Here is a 17936-nt window from a genome sequence, read left to right as displayed (position 1 = left end):
ACTAGTCCCTGATATTTCATCTTGACTGAAAGGGAATGGCCCCAGATTTGACTTTAAACATACTGATTCATGTAATAGAAACTTCAGTAGAATTTCAGGAATTGTGATAAGAAATTCAGAAATGTGATAGGAAAATTGGTCCTTAAGGTAGAAGATAGTTTCTGTTAGTGTTTGAGTCTTTTGTCATATTAAATTTCTATATCTTTATTTGTTCTCCACTTTTCGGCCTAAGAGCATTGTAAACATTTGTCACTTATAATGAATTGCATGGGGATAGGTGCTGGGGCGGGGGCGGGGGGGCGGTATAGGCAGAAGCAGTCCTGAGCGAGTGTGTAAACTCTAAATTAATAACAGCCCTTAATCTATTACAGAAAATTGATGTTCTCTAAGGCAGTGTTTTAAAGTGGGGCACATTTACTCAGTCAGAATGGCCTAATGGACAGAAGACTGGCAAGAGATTCTACTTGTCTACAGCTCTTCCAGGGCCCACCTCTAAACCAGCCATGGGACCATGCCTATCATATAACTCCTTTAGACCTCAATTTTTTTCACCTGTGAAATGATGTTGCTACATAACATCAATGATCCCCATAAATTGCCAAGGGTCATTTATCCAATAATTAAATCATCAAAAGTTATTATTCAAACTTCATAAAAAGCAATATGGTAGTGGGGATGGGAATAGAAATTTTGAGGGGAATAATGAAAGTCTGGGTTAGCCCTTGTGGAAAAAGAAAGAGTAAGCCAGCCAGCGATGTGTGCAAGGATACACCTGGGTTCCTTGGGTGCCAGCTGAGTGTGGGACTCTTTGGTCTTCATCTTCATGAAGGTGTGGGTTTCCTGCAACAGCTCTTGGCAAATGATTTTCTTATATGACATGTCTACCATGTTTTAGTGGCCAAACAGCCAATATTAGATGAACAAATGAATGAACAAATGAAAAGATTATCAGATGATGGGGCTGAGAGCTTAGGCTCATTATCTCTCAATTATGTTTCAAAATAGGATCCTACAATCCTGTGATGCACAAGAATGCAGGTGAAAAGGATTAAGGGAAAAGATAAAAAAGAAATTAACTTTACATCAGAAGAATCAAGGAGGCTTGATGAAGGCAGGATCTGAGCCTAGATGTGTGCATGCCATCTGATGGACTGGTCTGATTGTGTGTATCACAATCCAGAATCCAAGAAATAATTTCAGAAGCATGACAACAAACTCTTGGAGAATAGCATGTTATCTTTACTATAGGTTTTCTTAGGTGGTGGGGCTGAAAGTTGCACAAAGTTCTTCACAGATAAGCTTCTGAAATTTCTGTTTTAGAAGTTTGACCCAGAATTTCCTCTCTAAATCTTCCACTTACAACAGATACAAGAACTTTTCTCCATCTCTTACCTGCACAGTACTCTCTCCACACCACTATTCTCCTGCTCTGCCATCCAGGTGGAGAGGACCTCCACCCCTTCCCTGAAGCTGTGCAGGTCCCTCCATGAGCACCCAGGGATCCAAAGGCCTTCCCTGGGTCCTCAATTTTCCCCACAGGGACAGTGCACAGAGCTCTCGGGACACAGGCTTCATTTCTCACCCTGACCACTTTCCTCCTGAAATATTCTTGAGAAGAATGCCTGGTGAAAAATACTCTCTACCACAATACAGTTAAAATCTTTGAAAAGTGTTGTGAAAGTCATAGTTGATCAGTCGTGTCTGACCCTTTGTGACCCCATGAACTGTAGCCCGCTAGGCTCCTCGGTTTGTGGGATTTTCCAGGCAAGAATACTGGAGTGGGTTGCCATTCCCTTCTCCAGAGGATCTTCTCAACCCAGGGATCGAACCCTGGTCTCCTACATGGCCGGTGAATTCTTTACCATCTGAGCCATCAGGGAAAAGTGAAGTCGCTCAGTCGTGTCCAACTTTTCGCGACCCCATGGACTGTAGCCTACCAGGCTCCTCGGTCCATGGATTTTCCAGGCAAGAAAACTGGAGTGGGTTGCCATTTCCTTCTCCAGGAAATCAGGGAAGCAAGAGTCATATAAATGCAGTTTCTTGAGACTAAAATTAAAATGTAAGTTGCATATAGAAATATACATAATCTGTTGGTAATCTGGTAGAGTGGATAGTTGGATAGACTCCTGTAGTTTCCCTTCTCTGCTGGCTCTGAGTCCAGTTTCTCCTAACGTAGTTCAGCAGATGGACTGTCTTGTTCTGAATCTGTTACACACATGCTGTACCACATCATTCTAGACATGAAAGTACCACCCTTCGTCTTATCCCTAAATATCTGTGTGCATAACAAACCTCTCAGAACATTTAAGAATAACAAGAAAGGGCCCACACCACAGATAATTTAATACTTAATACTCGATTCCACTGTTCTCAGAAGTTCCATGATATTTCCTACAAGTTAGCACAGATCCCCTGAGAAGGCAAAAGAGAACTGAAAGAGAAAAATTTTAAAGGACCAGGAATACAGAATCATTTAGCCTAAAAGATCCTAAGAGCAAGAAACCAGATGAGGACTGATCTTGAAGATCTTCAGTTAAATCAACTACTTCTCCTTTCCTTATCCTATACATTTCAAACTGTTCAGAGAAAAATATAGTGGGAACTTATAGATATTTATTTGAACTATATTATGTACATATAAATCCACTGTATAGCCCGCCAGGCTATAATCCTTTGGCCATGGGATTCACCAGGCAAGAATACTGGAGTGGGTTGCCATGCCCTCCTCCAGAGGATCTTCCCAACCCAGGGATCAAGCCCACATCTCCTGCACTGACAGGTGGGTTCTATACCACTATGCCACCTGGGAAGCCGACTTAGCACAAATTCATTGTTTTCAATAGCAGAACTATACTGTGAAATTTAAGGTCATTGGCTTTAACATCGTTTTAGGAAATATGATGCAAAAAAATAGAGAAATAAAAACTATCTCAAAATATGCATAAAATCTAAAAGTACCTTTATTTTAGATTTTAATATATACCCATCGAATTTTCACTGTTGTTTTCTTTTTCAATCTAAGTAAATATATGTACACACACATACACATATGATATTGTTATTGTACCGTAAGTACACAGATCAATTACCATTTCAAATAGGCTTCACTCTACCTACGGAGCTTAGGAAGAATCAAGAGTGGTGGTTCCTATTTTGAGATTATGAAAACTGAAGCACAAAGGGGTTAAATGCCTTTCTCACCGCAAGGTCACAGAGAGAATCTATGCCAGGGAAAGAGGGAAGGGGCCTCTCCCTCACTGCATACTGTTTTATATGTTAACCATCAGGCACATGCTAAGTCAATGGATGCTGGCACTTTACATAAATATATGATGATGCAGTGCTATATGTAATAAAAATCTGAAGCATGAAATGTGGAAGCAATTCAAGAAAACAGATCTCACATTTTTGCCTTTGTCAGAGGCAGAATCTGACATGCTCTGATTAAAATTCAACATCTGCAGGCATTTAAAATTAAAATATACAGGTATTCATGTTTTCCTCCTTCCACAGTGTTTTATTGCTGCTTTTTTCATCTTAAATATTAAAAACATTACATTATTTTATTTCATATGTCGAGCTTCATGTCTCAGTATATTACACATTGCCCTTTCACCCCAGAGCTCTGGTTCAAATCCAGCTCTTAGCTGGGGAAATAAAAAACATCTGACATTATTTAGCAGACTCATCTCAAGGCCTAATGGACTACAGTTTACATTAACTTGACAAACACAACAAACAAACAGATTTGCCACAAATTAAGATGTTTATGTGAAAACATTCGGGAATGAATAGTATAAAAAGGCCTCTCAGACAGACCTGAAAGCCGTGCCTTTATTTCACAGAAAATATGAAACAAAGACAGAGAAAAATCTGGGCTGCACCTGTCCTACCCAAAACAGGTGAATGAAAGATTCAGGTCATAGGAATCCTCCTCCACCATTTTGTAGACAGCAGGGTTGGGGGTGGGGGGGGGTGGGTAGGGGGGTGGGAGAGGGGGGGTGGGTGGGAATTACAGTTTGGAAGGACTCAAGGGATGGGAGGATAAGAGAAAACAGCCCTAAACTCAATCGTCAGCTGTATCACATTACTCTTTTGTTCTTGCAAAAATTATTTATCGAGGCATGCACTGCACAAAAACACTTTGCTGGGTACTTTTTCATTGGTGCCTTCCAGCAAGTCAGGAAAATCAAGGTAACTTTGGCCAAAGGCAATCAAAGAAATAAGTCAATTATTCTCTTGAGGGCCAACTTTTATGAACAAGTTTATATTTCATGATTTAAAGACAAAGAGACCATAGGCCATTAATGTTAAATCTGCACCACCACCTGCCACCGCCCCCCGACCCACCCCAGCAGTTGATGATAGCTGCCTTCAGAAGAAAGGGGTAAGCAGGCTGGGATGGGCCTGCTGGGGGCTGGGGAGGGCATGCCCCACATAAAGCATTCCTACTTTTTAAAATATGAAGTACCATGTAGTCCAAATAAAATACACGTGCAGGCCACCAACAGGGAATCTCTTCCCTAAGCCCCTCTCAAAGCCCCACAGTTGACGACCAGAGTCACCATCCTGACGGGTCAGGTCTGTCCCTTGCTCCTCCATCCCCTCTTCCCTCCCCCATTGCCTCATCTTCAGAAGCATGAGAAAACAACTGCACCTACAAGGGGAACAGGTAATTCAAGTCCCTAAGTCAGAAGTTCAGAGTACACCACAGTTCCTCAGGGATTCTGTTAAAATGCGTGTTCCCTGGCCCATTCCCAGAGATCCTGATTCTGAAGGTTTGGCATAGGGCCTGGGAGTATGCATTTTTAAGGATTTTCAGATGATGTGGATTACCTGAAAGATGTTCAAGGGCCCTGCTTCAGAGAATACTGTCTCTGCTGTAGCAGGGACCCGCCTCCTGGTCTCAGTGGATTTATCAAAGACCAATACAGTGGATACACCCACCCCTGTCATTTTCATTGCTTCCCTTCCAGTGTCTTTAAGGGCACTGAGGGCTATAGTTATCCTAGACAGAGGATCTGATACAACTGAGGATAAGACAGAGCATTTCAGATGATATGATGGGGGCCATCCCGTGTCTCCCCTAGTGGGTGACTCACAAGCTCACGCAGTTGTCTTCTTGGTAGCACACACCACTGTTTTGTGTTCTCTGCTGGCAGAAGGGCCTTCTTCCCAACCCACCTACAGAGAGTAGACCTGAAATTTGGTATTAATATTTGCTTAAATTTGGCTTATCTTTGCTTTTAATCTTCCACACAACAGCAACAGAAGCCTCAGGCACTGTTCTTGGATGGTAGAGAACCATTTACAAGGTGTTAAGTCACACACTGAGAAAGGCCATGGTAAGGGAAATGTTGAATTCAAGTTAGCTCTGAATCAAGACCTTGTGGTAATACTCCACTGATTTGAATTCCAATTTATGATCAGTTTGAAAGGTCTTCCCCAGGTCCTTTCAGCTTCTCAGTAGCACACTCAGAAATACTTTATTCTTTCATACCTTGTAAGTGAAGTTTCTGCCAAGACAGAGCTGCACTCAAGCATTCAAATTTGGTAGCATTAACTCCAGTAACATAACTGACATTCCACTCAAGGGAAGGGGAAAAAAATAATAAAATCCTGCTTCACTTAAAATTTGACAAGTCCCTAACAGAGTAACTGGGATGCTCTCTCCAAGCATTTTCAGTCCTGCCTTTGCCATATCTGTCCCTGGAGTGTGTTCATGAACATCTTAGGGTATTATAAATCCTTCTCTCTTGACACCCAGCCCCCAAACAAGGAATGTGTTGGACAGATGGCATTAATCACTGGGTGCTGATCTGGCTCCTGGGCAGATAAAATACCTTGGTGAGGGGAGAATGGTATGGTTCACTTTGTATCTTCTGCACTGCCTTCACCATAAGATACCTTATAGTCAAGGCTGGTCAGATGAGAAAAAAAAAATATTCCCCTCTATTTAGGAATTTCATGGGAACAACCCAAATTCAGTTAATGAACTCACCTCGGTCACACGTGATTATAGCTAGACAAGAGCAACAGAGGATGGATTTTGTATTGGAGACTGAAGTGGGGCTAACTGTGGGGTTTTGCCCTAGTATACATTATGGTAGGTGCTTTAAAATCAGAAAATTGGTATTTTTCTTATGTTGGACATTACTATAGGGGCCAGTAACAATAGGCAGAGGCATTTCACACTTTCTGTGAAGGGTTTTGTTATTAGAAACACCACAGTGGGGTCAAAGGTACACTCTCTTGAAAAAAAAGCTTTCAAAAATAAAATAAAAGCAATTTTCTTTGATAAAAGTTAACTCAGATTTACTTCCTTAACTGACAAGCCAAACAACAATCATTTATCAAGACTCTGTTATATTCACAGGACTATACGCTATATTAATAACAGTATAAGACAAAATAAGACCTTCCCATACTTTCCAAAAGCATAAAATCTGTGTAAACGGTCGAGACTGACTTAAGATGAGGAAACAATTATAACTCCAATGTCCAGCACTGAGTGTGTTTGGCTCATAATAGATATTTAATCTTTTCTTACATGCACAATAAAAGAACATTAAAATTTGAGATATAGATTATAAATCCTATAGATCCAATAAGAGATGGTGTTTAAGTGTAAGAGACATATTTCAAGCTCCTTTGACCATGGTGCCCAACTCTCAAGAAGCAACTTGGGGAATCATGTCCCACAGAACTTGCTTTGGGAACTCTAGCTCAGACACACTTCATGGGAGATGTACAATTCCTACCGGGTGATGCAAAGAACAAAGGATTAAATGGGTAGAAATAAGGGGGAAATCCAGGCAGACAGAATAACAGGAAGAAAAGGCAGAGGTAAGAGCTAACCTACAGCATGGGTGGGTCAGGGAAGTTTACCTAAGTGGTTATAACTTAAATCTCTAGAGAATGAATGAACTGGGTTTTTATACTATCCTGGTTGGCCAAATAGCACTTGTTTTAACTGAAATAGTTGGTGAAAGTCTGAGGTAAACTTGTAATGGAATAATAAGCACTTGAATTTATAATCTCTTAGAAAACTAGCAATCCATTAGACCATATTTGGGGTCCCGAGTACAGACCACCAAGCCTAATAGCTTCCCGATTCTATCAAAAGCATCTGCAGAGACTGTGTTTAGGAGGGGAGGTGGCAGAGGAATATGAAGGAAAGGGATCAAGTCTTCTTTATATACTTTTCTTCAAAGTAAGAGATAACACTACAACGTTTGTGGATCTTAATGGTTTTATTTCTTCGCTGATATGTCAACATCTTGTAATATACAATCATTTCTTACATCTCCTTCATTTTTCTTTTCTTTCTAAATGAACCTGCAGGAAAATTTCTGATAGTTACCCTTTTTGTCCTGTTTTGAGCAGGCAATAAACCATGTCTGCGAAGTGAATCACCTCAACTCTTTATTTCATTTCCTCTTTTGCAATAAAGGGAGTGAACTCGAAGATGGTCTTTCAAACTCTACTTACCCTTCCGTACTAAGAGAGCTACTTTGTTTTGTAATTTATTTCGAAATTGGAGTATAATTGCTTTACAATGCTGTACTCCTTTCTGCGGTACAACAGCTGGATCAGTCATAAGTATCCAAATATCCCCTCCCTCTTGTGCCTCCCTCCATCCCACCTCCCCCCATCCCGCCCCTGTAGCTACTTTTGATGTTGAAACAAGTCCTGTCAGCTGAAGGAAATCCATATCCACCTAAGCCCTCTGCTGAGGACACCGTGACCTAGAGGCGGCCCTTCTTCAGAACTTGCCTATCTACCCAGAACCATCGCTACAGCCAATCACTCTATATTCTTCCGATATTTTTACAGATCTGTCTTTTCTACCAGAATGTGAAATGTTTGATTTAGGGGCCAGATGGTTTTCATGTTTGCCTACCTAATCCTCTTTCTGAAGGCAACACCCAGAGGCAGTATGGCCTGGTGGTTGAGAACATAGACTTAGGCCTTGAGCGAGTTGGAATCCTGGCTCGGCCAAGTTACAGGTTGCATGGCTCTTGGAAATTTGCTTATGTTCTCTCTATGCCTCTGTTTTGTTTTTTATAAAAACAGGATTAGGTTGCTTCCATGTCCTGGCTATTATAAACAGTGCTGCGATGAACATTGGGGTACACATGTCTCTTTCAGATCTGGTTTCCTTGGTGTGTATGCCCAGGAGTGGAATTGCTGGGTCATATGGCAGTTCTATTTCCAGTTTTTTAAGGAATCTCCACACTGTTCTTCATAGTGGCTATATTAGTTTGCATTCCCACCAACAAACGGATAAAGAAGCTGTGGTACATATACACCATGGAATATTACTCACCCATTAAAAAGAATTCATTTGAATCAGTTCTAATGAGATGGATGAAACTGGAGCCCATTATACAGAGTGAAGTAAGCCAGAAAGATAAAGACCAACACACTATACTAATGCATATATATGGAATTTAAAAAGATGGTAACGATAACCCTATCTGCAAAAGAGAAAAACAGACACAGATGTACAGAACAGACTTTTGAACTCTGTGGGAGAAGGCAAGGGTGGGATATTCAGAGAGAACAGCATTGAAACAAGTATACTATCAAGGGTGAAACAGATCACCAGCCCAGGTTGGATGCATGAGACAAGTGCTCAGGGCTGGTGCACTAGGAAGACCCAGAGGGATGGGATGGGGAGGGAGGCAGGAGGGAGGATCAGGATGGGGAACACATGTAAATCCATGGCTGATTCATGTCAATGTATGGCAAAAACCACTACAATGTTGTAAAGTAATTAGCCTCCAACTAATAAAAATAAATGGAAAAAATAAATAAATAAATAAATAAAAAGAAACCTGTTAATTAAAAAAACAGGATTAAAATGATAGCTATTACACTGTATGATAGGATGTTGTTGTTGTTCAGATGCAAAGTCACGTCCAACTCTTTGCGACCCTTGGGCAGCAGCACATCAGGCTCCTCTATCCTCCATGATCTCCCAGAGTTTCTCAAATTCACAACCACTGAGTCGGTCAAGCTGTTTAACCATCTCATCTTCTGCCACCCCCTTATGATAGGATAAACAAGCATCAAGTACTTAGAACCATGATTAGGTTATTTTTAAGAACCAACACATACTAGGTGTTCAGCAACTGCTTGAATAAAAGAATGTCTATCAAAATAGGGGGTTTATGGGAATAGATTGATTATTATTAATAAAATACATATGTAGAATTTGTGGGGAAAATAAAGTTAAATAAAAGAGTCCATGCCAGTATGAAAATTAAAGTCTAGAAAGAAAATTAAGCCATGAACACGTGCAGTTACACCACCAGACAGAATATGATAAACACTCTGTAAGAAGAAACAAAGTGTAGCAGGAGTTCAGAGGAGAGGAGAGATGATTTCCAACAGAGGGGATCAGTAGAGGCTTCGTGGCTGAGTTGATATATCTTTCAACAGACCAGAGCTGTGTTTACACAGCATCTGTTCCATCATCCCCCCTAGTTTTCTTCCCCCTGGAGATCAGTAGATTAAAAGGGGAAAAATCCTTCTTTACAATACACAGAAATTGAGATTTAGAGAGTCAAATTTGCATCTTGTTTTGGGCTAATCACTTAAATTCCAAGTTCTGTTTTTGAACAACAAGGACAGGGGGTGGGTTTTCCCAAAGGGTTGTCTGCTCTTTTGTGCAACCAGAAAACTTTTTCTGCCAAGCACCAGAGGCATATGCATGAGCGTAACACCAGGAGAGCAGCCAAGGCCCCACTTGGGCTGCTTTTATTGTTTGTCTAAAGTGGATGTTTTTCCAAGCAAACTGCATTGTGTTCCAAAAGGAGATCCATCATACTTGTCTTTGTGGTTGCAGAGCAGGAATCAAAATGATGGGCTGATAGGTGCCTGGGCCAAAGGAAAAGATGCTCCAGATCAGAGGCCCCTCCCTTTGCCTGGTCCTTTTTAAGAACAAGAAAATCTGTGGAATGAAAATGTAGCGACTGACCTTGAAGGAACCGATCCCTAGGGTTTGACATTCAGGGAGTTTCGGACACTTGGGAAACCCAATCCAGTCACTGGGTGCTTTCACCGAAACCACATGGAGGGCAGAACCAGTTTACACTTGTGAGGTATACCTCACAAGTGAGTATACCTCCAGTGAGGTATACTTCTTAAATTCTGGAGTGTTAAATCACATTTTGAAAGTTTGGATGCTTCTAGGGTATATAACCCAGATTCCTGACCCCAGCAAATATAGGCACTCCTAACTGCATCAAGACTATTGTTAAGTATTTTCTGAACATTAAAACCATAAATTCCTTAAAATTTGACACAAAATATATATCTATCCTTAAAAATTCATGTTTTTGTGGCTTTTCAAAGAAGCCTATATTTGAAATTATGATCCTTGCTTTTCAAAGTCTGAACATACTAGACTGGTTTCAAATTACTAAATCTGAGTCAAGTGCAGAATTTTAAGACACTAGCCTAGTACAACTCCCTAAAGAATATGTCCAGGATCTTTGTGCGCCTATTTTTTTCATTCTTTATATCTAGTCTGCCTATAAGTTTTGTCAAACCTTATACAGTCTTAGTTTTCTTTGCCTTTGTATTTTTAATCCCCAAACCAAAACCCCAGTAAGTTATTCAAATAACTGCCTAACCTGTCTTCCAGTAAAAGCTTTTCCAGCAAAAGAGCCATTTTAAATCATATATCCAGTAAAGACAAAAAGTTGTAGCAACAAATGGGGAACTATTGTTCCCTCCCCCATTTGCTGTGCCTTAGGAATCAGGGGGCTTCCCTGATAGCTTAGTTGGTAAAGAATCCACCTGCAATGCAGGAGACCCTGGTTGAATTCCTGGATTGGGAAGATCTGCTGTAGAAGGGATAGGCTGCCCACCCCAGTACTCTTAGGCTTCCCTCGTGGCTCAGCTGGTAAAGCAAACACCTGCAATGCGGGGACCTGGATTCAATCCCTGTGTTGGGAAGATCCCCTGGAGAAGAGAAAGTCTACCCACTCCAGGATTCAGGCCTAGAGAATTCTATGAACTCTGTAGTCCAGGTGGTCGCAGAGATTTGGACACAACTGAATGACTTTCACTTTCACTTTAGGAATCAGGAGAATGCCTTCTACAGAAAGGCTTAATAGCTAGGGAGGTCAGTTTGCTGAGGCTATCTCAGACTTCCAACAGTATCTCAGGACAAGTCACAATGTCATTCTTTCGCACAGGCACACTCTCCATGAGTTGGCCAACCCCTGCCTCCTGCATACCCATAATGCATACTTATCTCCTGGGTGACCTTTCACTGTCAAGTCCTCCGTCACCATTAGTTCAACACAGCTTAGCCTGATACCTCTTCTTGCCAATTCCTCCATACCAGCCCTCTACCAAACTTGGTCATTGCATCCTGTGGGCTCCTCTTGACCCATAATCCACTGGTTGTTCACTTTTCTCAAGTTGTTTCCTTTATCTCATGCTGACTTCCTTAGCTGACGTCATTTCTCCCACAGTTCACAGATGAGGCCGCTGCTACTTGTTCAGTTCAGTTCAGTTAAGTTGCTCAGTCATGTCTGACTCTTTGCGACCCCATGGACCGCAGTATGCCACGCTTTCCTGTCAACTCTCCGAGCTTAATCAAACTCACGTCCATAGCGTCGGTGATGCCATCCAACCATCTCATCCTCTGTCGTCCCCTTCTCCTCCCTCCTTCAGTCTTTCCCAGTGAGTCAGTTCTTCATATCAGGTGGCCAAAGTATTGGAGTTTCAGCTTCAGCATCAGTCCTTCCAATGAATATTCAGGACTGATTTCCTTTAAGATGGATTGGTTGGATCTCCTTGCGGTCCAAGGGACTCTCAAGAGTCTTCTCCAACACCACAGTTCGAAAGCATCATTTTTTTTTGGTGCTCAGCTTTTTTTATAGTCTAACTCTCACATCCATACATAACTACTGGAAAAACCATAACTTTGACTAGACATACCTTTGTTGGCAAAATAATGTCTGCTTCTACTGGTAGTCTATTCCAATTCTCTCTACCTCCATGTCTACAGCTTCAGACCATGATTTGATTTCACAATCATATAGCAAACTCTTACTGAAGTCTATGCTGTCCATTTATACCACTCCCCTCACTAATTTAAGATTTCTCCCCAACTCCAAATAGGCACCTGACTAAGTTTTCTTCTTCGTTGTATTCAAGGCCATTGCCCTCGATGACTTTAACACCTACACCCTGGACTTTACTCATTCTTCTTAACCCTTCTGTTACTGACACAGCTGACTCAAACCTCCTAAATCCAAGTCCTCCTTTGCTCTCATGACACTTAAAATATTGCCACTTCTACTCTAGCTTCTTCTCTAGGTTCTCTTTAGTCACTCATTAATGTCCAACTCTTTGCAACCCATGGATGGTAGCCTGCCAGGGTCTTCTGTCCATGGGATTTCCCAGGAAAAATACTGGATCAGGTTGCCATTTCTTTCTCCAGGGAATCTTCCCAATGCAGGGATCGAACCCAGGTCTCCTGCATTGCAGGCAGATGCTTTACTCTTTGAGCCACGGGGAAGCCCCTTCTTTCTTCTCTGTTCCATAAACTGATATGTCCTCCAAGATTCAGTTCTTTACTTTTTTTATTTTTCACTCTAGAAATCTCATCTGCTGCTTCATTCTACATGGATAAATCTATAATTCTTACACATTTACAAAGCCTAACAGGCATATTCAACTGCTTAATGGCCCACTTCCAACCAGATGTATTTTTGGCATCTCAGTATGTCATTAAGTCCTTTCTCCCTCCTGATTCTCTATTTCCATTACTTTTTCAAACATTTTCCCAGTCACACAAGTTTAAAACCTAAGAATCATTACATTTACCTTCCTGGCCAAATCTATTAACTCCTATTAGCTGTTTTCTTGTTTTACCTTTCAACTAGTCTCTTTTCTTTAATTCATGTCCTTATAAAGTAAATATCATTACCTCCATTTTATGAATACAAATTTAGAGGTTAAGTATTTCCTAGTGTTACAAATCTGGTAAGTTTTTGAGACAGGGTTAAAATTCAGGTCAATCTAAGGCCAGAACCTGGGTTTTTTCCTCTCATCAAACACCTTCTCCCAAAATAGATAACACTGTTAAAGAAAATAAGAATAATATAAAATATGTGCAATTAGCAATAAATGGTTCTCATAATAAATTCTCAACATAATAAAATCCATATATGATAAACCCACAGCAAACATTATCCTCAATGGTGAAAAACTGAAAGCATTTCCCCTAAAGTGAGAAACAAGACAAGGGTGCCCACTCTCACCACCACTATTCAACATAGATTCAGAAGTTTTAGCCACAACAATCAGAGAAGAAAAAGAAATAAAAGGAATCCAGATTGGAAAAGAAGAAGTAGAACTCTCACTGTTTGCAGATGACATGATCCTCTACATAGAAAACCCTAAAGACATCACCAGAAAATTACTAGGGCTAATCAATGAATAGAGAAAAGTTGCAGGATGTAAAATTAATACACATAAATCCCTTGCATTCCTATACATTAACAATGAGAAAACAGAGAAATTAAGGAAACAATCCCATTCACCATTGCAATTAAAAGAATAAAATACTTAGGATTAAATTTACCTTAAAAAACAAAAGATCTATATATGCCTATATATAGAAAACTATAAAACACTGATGAAAGAAATCAATGACACAAATTGATGGAGAAACACACCATGTTCATGGATCAGAAGAATCAATAAAGTGAAAATGAGTTTACTACACAAAGCAGTCTGTAGATTCAATGCAATCCTTATCAAGTTATAAACGGTATTTTTCCAGAACTAGAACAAATAATTTCACAATTTGTATGGAAACACAAGAAAACCTCAAATAGCCAAAGCAATCTTCAGAAAGAAAAATGGAACAGGAGGAATCAACCTGCCTGACTTAAGACTATACTACAAAACTATAGTCATCAAGACAATATGCTACTGGTACAAAGACAAAAATATAGATCAATGGAATAAAATAGAAGGCCCAGAGATAAATTCACGCACCTATGGACACCTTCTTGTTGACAAAGGAGGCAAAAATATACAATGGAGAAAAGACAATCTCTTTAACAAGTGGTGCTGGGAAAACTGGTCAACAACCTGTAAAAGAATGAAACTAGAACACCTAACACCATACACAAAAATAAACTCAAAATGGATTAAAGATCTAAATGTAAGACCAGAAACTATAAAACTCGTAGAGGAAAACACAGAACACTCTCTGACATAAATCACACCAAGATCCTCTATGACCCACCTCCCAGAGTAATGGAAATAAAAGCAAGAATAAATGAAGGGGACCTAAATAAACCGAAAAGCTTTTGCACAATGAAGGAAATTATAAGCAAGGTGAAAAGGCAACCTTCAGAATAGAAGAAAATAATACCAAACAAAGCAACTAACAAAAAATTAATCTCAAAAATATACAAGCAGCTCACACAGCTCAATACCAGAAAAATAAATGACCCAATCAAAAAATGGGCCAAAGAACTGAATAGACATTTCTCCAAAGAAGACATACAGATGGCTAACAAGCACATGAAAAGATGCTCAATATCACTCATTATCAGAGAAATGCAAATCAAACCACAATGAGGTACCATCTCACACAGGTCAGAATGGCTGCTATCAAAACGTCTATGAACAATAAATGCTGGAGAGGGTGTGGAGAAAAGGGAACCCTCTTATACTGTTGGCAAACTAGTACAGCCACTATGGAGAAGAGTGCAGTGATTCCTTAAAAACTCGAAACAGAACTGCCATACAACCCAGCAATCTCACTGCTGGGCATACACAGCAAGGAAAACAGAATTGAAAGAGACACATGTACCCCAATGTTCATCACAGCACTGTTTACAATAGCTAGGACATGGAAGCAACCTAGATGTCCATCAGCAGATGAATCGATAAGAAAGCTGTGGTACATATACACAATGGAATATTACTCAACTATTAAAAAGAATGCATTTGAATCAGTTTTAATTAGGTGGATGAATCTGGAGCCTATTATAAAGAATGAAGTAAGTCAGAAAGAAAAACACCAATACAGTATATTAACACATATATATGGAATTTAGAAAGATGGTAATGATGACCTTTATATGTGAGACAGCAAAAGAAACACAAAGAACAGGCTTTTGAACTCTGTGGGAGAAAGCAAGGGTGGGATGATTTGAGAGAATAGCATTCAAACATGTATATTACCATATGTGAAATAGATGACTAGTCCAAGTTCAATGCATGAAACAAGGCACTCAAAGTCGGTGAACTGGGACAACCCAGAGGGATGGGATGGGGAGGGAGGTGGGAGGGAGGTGGGAGGGGGGGTTCAGGATGGGGGGACACATGGCACCCATGGCTGATTCATATCACTGTATGGCAAAAACCACCTCAATATTGTAAAGTAATTCAGTTCAGTTCAGTTCAGTTCAGTTGCTTAGTCATGTCCGACTCTTTGCAACCCCATGAACCGCAGCACACCAGGCCTCCCTGTCCATCACCAACTCCTGGAGTCCACCCAAACTCATGTCCATTGAGTCGGTGATGCCATCCAACCATCTCATCCTCTGTCATCCCCTTCTCCTCCTGCCCTCAATCTTTCCCAGCATCAGGGTCTTTTCAAATGAGTTAGCTCTTCCCATCAGGTGGCCAAAGTTTCAGCTTCAACATCAGTCCTTCCAATGAACACTCAGGACTGATTTCCTTTAGGATGGACTGGTTGGATCTCCTTGCAGTCCAAGGGACTCTCAAGAGTCTTCTCCAACACCACAGTTCAAAAGCATCAATTCTTCTGCACTCAGCTTTCTTTATAGTCCAACTCTCACATCCATACATGACCACTGGAAAAACCATAGCCTTGACTAGATGGACCTTTGCTGACAAAGTAACGTCTCTGCTTTTTAATATGCTGTCTAGGTTGGTCATAACTTTCCTTCCAAGGAGTAAGCGTCTTTTAATTTTATGGTTGCAGTCACCACCTGCAGTGATTTTGGAGCCCCAGAAAATAAAGTCAGCCACTGTTTCCACTGTTTCCCCATCTATTTGCCATGAAGTGATGGGACCAGATGCCACAATCTTAGTTTTCTGAATGTTGAGCTTTAAGCCAACTTTTTCACTCTCCTCTTTCACTTTCACCAAGAGGCTCTTTAGTTCTTCTTCACTTTCTGCCATTAAGGGTGGTGTCATCTGCATATCTGAGGTTATTGATATTTCTCCTGGCAATCTGGATTCCAGCTTGTGCTTCCTCCAGCCCAGTGTTTCTCATGATGTACCCTGCATATAAGTTAAATAAGCAGGGTGACAATATACAGCCTTGACATACTCCTTTTCCTATTGGGAACCAGTCTGTTGTTCCATGTCCAGTTCTAACTGTTGCCTCCTGACCTGCATACAGATCTCTCAAGAGGCAGACCAGGTGGGCTGGTATTCCCATCTCTTTCAGAATTTTCCACAGTTTATTGTGATCCACACAGTCAAAGGCTTTGGCATAATCAATAAAGCAGAAATAGATGTTTTTCTGGAACTCTCTTGCTTTTTCAATGATCCAGTGGATGTTGGCAATTTGATCTCTGGTTCCTCTGCAAAGTAACTAGCCTCCAATTAAGAAAAAATAAGTTAATTTAAAAAAAAGAAATAAATGATTCTACATTTTATAGTTTCTTCCTCCTTTGTAAAAGCCCATATTAATTAATTGAGCTCTTTTTTTTTTTTTTTTAAATCTTATTTTAAAAGTCCAAAAGTCAACTCATATATCATATATAAGTGACCAAAAAACTTAGGTTTGGAGATTGGGGAATATCAGCTTTGGAGTGGACTGGGTTCCATGTCTCAGTTCCACACACTAGTGGTATACACTTAGTCAAGTTGTCCACTTTCTCTGTGCCTTGGTTTCTTTATCTTTATTAGTAGTGGTCAACTTCTACAGTTGTGAATCATACTTGAAATCTAATTTGGACAAAGTTTTCAGGTATATCTAAGTGCTCAGAATAGATGATGCAACATGAAGCATACATTCAACTAAGTTTGGGTGAATGGGATAGGAAGGCAGGCTGCATTCTTCAGAACTTTCATAGATGGAAGATACCTACTGGGCAGGGAAGCACCCTGGAAGATACACCAATGTGGAAAATCCAAGTGCAGGGAAAAGGAAATCACCTAAACATATTAATCAGCCACATCAATACTTGGCTCCCACATATGATATTTGGTTTGGTTTATTCATGGTATAAGGGCTTTGCCAATGGAGCAGAGGTAAAGAATCCACTGCAATGCAGGAGTCACAGGAGATGTGGGTTTAATCCCTGGGTTGGGAAGGTCCCCTGTAGGAGGAAATGGCAACCAACTCCAGTATTCTTGCTTGGAGAATCCCATGGACAGAGAAGCCTGACGGGCTACAAGTCAGTTCAGTTTAGTTCAGTCACTCAGTTGTGTCCGACTCTTTGAGACCTCATGGACTGCAGCACGCCAGGCCTCCCTGTCCATCACCAACTCCTGGAGTTTACCCAAACTCATGTCCATTGAGCTGGTGATGCCATCCAACCATCTCATCCTCTATTGTCCCCTTCTCCCCCTGCCTTCAATCTTTCCCAGTATCAGGATCTTTTCAAATGAGTCAGCTCTTCGCATCAGGTGACCAAAGTATTGGAGTTTCAGCTTCAACATTAATCCTTCCAATGAACACTCAGGACTGATCTCCTTTAGGATGGACTGGTTGGATCTCCTTGCTGTTCAAGGGACTCTCATTCTCCAACACCACAGTTCAAAAGCATCAACTCCTTGGTGCTCAGCTTTCTTCATAGCTCAACTCTCACAGGTCATTGAGTTGCAAAGAGTCAGACACGACTAAAGTGACTTAGCACATTCATTGTACAGACCCAAGCATACAGTTAGGTTTAACAAGCATTCATTGA

Source organism: Dama dama, chromosome 12, assembly GCF_033118175.1.
Source record: "Dama dama isolate Ldn47 chromosome 12, ASM3311817v1, whole genome shotgun sequence".
Classification (NCBI taxonomy): domain Eukaryota; kingdom Metazoa; phylum Chordata; class Mammalia; order Artiodactyla; family Cervidae; genus Dama; species Dama dama.
The sequence above is the reverse complement of the archived record's forward strand: the minus strand, read 5'-3'. Positions refer to the sequence as shown.